This window comes from Glycine soja, chromosome 9 (genome assembly GCF_004193775.1).
Source record: "Glycine soja cultivar W05 chromosome 9, ASM419377v2, whole genome shotgun sequence".
In the NCBI taxonomy this organism is placed as follows: Eukaryota; Viridiplantae; Streptophyta; class Magnoliopsida; order Fabales; family Fabaceae; genus Glycine; species Glycine soja.
In genome coordinates, this window is record NC_041010.1 from 28431033 (window position 1) to 28433579 (window position 2547).

At 34.1% G+C, this 2547-nt stretch overlaps 1 pseudogene; it reads right to left on the reverse strand.

Moving 5' to 3' along the window:
• Positions 1-818: 818 nt before the first annotated feature.
• LOC114368314 lies at positions 819-2255 on the reverse strand (annotated as a pseudogene).
• Between the last annotated feature and the right edge of the window lie 292 nt (positions 2256-2547).

The following is a 2547-nucleotide window of genomic DNA, read 5'->3' on the forward strand; positions in this document are numbered from 1 at the left end:
AAGTAATTAATTTGAAATGGAGTTAAATTTAAATGTGCTTGGCAAGAGTAAAAGTGGGAAGATAGAAAATATGAAGTGAATGTTGGAGGTGAAACTTGGCAAGGCAATTTAAGATAATATAAGTTTTCTATTATCATATAATGAACAAAGTTAAGAAAATTAAAAACCTCTTCAAGGACAACTTTAACTTGAAAAGGAAAATGTTAAGATTTTGTACCTTCTAAGTTTAGATTTTGTACGTTGTTGGCTTAACCAAGTGCACAAACATTATTACTTTCTTATATTTTCTTCAACATGTCACAGTTATTACCTGAAGAAAAGGAAAATGTTTAGATTTTGTACCTTCTAAGTTTGCACAAGCTCATGAATACAATGGTTCCAAATATATCGGGCATGTGTTTAGAAGTTGGAATCCTTTAGAGGCAAGTAGCAAAATAAAACATAACCAGAGCATGCTTCCAAAGCATATAAAAAACTTAGCATACAAAATTTATAAATCCAAAATGATGAAGTTAAAAATATACAATATTTAAGCATCTTTGTCATGTGAATTTTATGAGCATACTAATTATTTTTTAAATCAGGATCTCTTCACAGAGGTCAAAGGGTTGCTACTTCACCATTACATTGATATTTGTCATTGATACTTTGGAGCAACTTATTCTCGCAACTTAATGCTTCACTAATGCACAATAAGGGGAAGGGTGGAATAGAATACATTACATTCATCCGAAGAAAAAGATAAATGAATAACTTTTATACATAATTAACTCTAACAGACTTGACATACCTCAGTCACAAGAAGAGCGCTCATTAGTTTAGTTTGTGATGAAACTGCAAAATTTCAAGGCATACCCATGCACAAAATTAGTAGTTCCATCAAGAGGATCAACTATCAATGTGGTTTCATCTGTAAGTTCTGCATTGCCACCAACAGTTGTGGTTTCCTTCCCAATGAACTAAAAAGAAAACCAACTTAAAATGATCTTACAATGGACAACCAACTCAAAATTAATTGTGTGAAGTTAAGGGAGAGGTGAATCAACCTTATGAGTGGGGTAAACTTGCTTGAGATGAGTAAATATGAGATCTTCACATGCTAGATCAGTTTCAGTGACCAAATTAACTTGTGCATGTATGTGCATACCAATGAAGGTGAAGAAAGTCATTAGAAAGAAATGAAGTAGAAAAGAGGAGAGAAAGAATGAATGGATACCAGTCCTTTGCGATGCACGTTCTTGGTCCGATGGAAACCTTTCTGAATAATCTGCAATGAAAATAAATATTTTACGTACAAAACAAAATAAAAGAGAAAGAGGGTGGAGTGGGGACACAACCTCACCAGCCTTGTGAGCAGCATCGACTATAGATCAGAGGAATTCAGAGAGCGAATTTGTGTTTGTGATCAAAACCAAAACGATTAGAATACCAAGTGCACAACAAGCAATTGATGTAATCTTCACCTATTTACATGATGTAAGTACATGTTTATGCTAGCACTGATCATTAACTTGCATTACAAATGGTAATTGTTCTTGGCTTGAGTGAAACTTTACGTATTAAGGATCTTACTCACCAAGGTTTGGACGATGAAAAGACCAAGACCAGTGCCTCAATGCCTGAAATGAGTAAAGGTTTCAGAACTCCTTGAACTTTAGCACATAACATTCAAAAGGTTTTTTAAATTATTGTTGGACATAGGTTCAAATTAATTTTAAATTATAATGACAATCTCGTTGACTCAAACAATAAGGTCATTCTAACATGCTAATACTCTAGTAGATTTATATAGTCTTTGTTAACTGAATAAACAATAAAGAGGTGCACAGAGGAAAAATGAACCTGAAGAGTGTTATAGGGTGAAGGTGCATCGGAGCCGTACAAGTCCCACTGACTAGTAGTGTTGCCTAGATCCTTCAAATCAAAGTACATACTCTTGTCACCATACTTTGCTACCACAACACCACTCCTATAATTAATATTAAACTTCCTCGTACATTTAGAACCTATAAAGGCCTTTTTTGGTTTTTAGAAAACATATAAAACAAAAAAGAAGAACATTATTATGCATGCATATTGATTTAATTAAATCTCTTGTAGAGTAATCAATAATCACAGTTCAATTTGTTCACCTGAAATTCTTGGGTCTGAAACTCTGGTGAGAGGGCTTGAAAGAGAGCTTAGTTCTAGTAAGGGAAGATAAGGCCCTTAACAGTAGATGGTTGATCAACAGCTAAGCTTGCCAGAGAAGCCATGGCTTTCTGTATGATCAGTTGCTACCAATGCTTTGGCTTTGATATGTTGCTTGAATCTCATCATCATTGCCACGTGGCCAACTTCATTTATTTATGCAGATTTTGCAATTCATTCATGTCATGCCATGTGGTTTCAAGATGGATAAGCCTATCCACTTAGTTACATCTCTTTGTAAAGATAACATACTATGTGTGCTGATCGAGCTGCAAGGTATGAGGAGATGTATTATTTTTATGCAGAGGATTAGCTTATACGACTTAAGTAAATTAATTTACAGGTTAATTTGATATC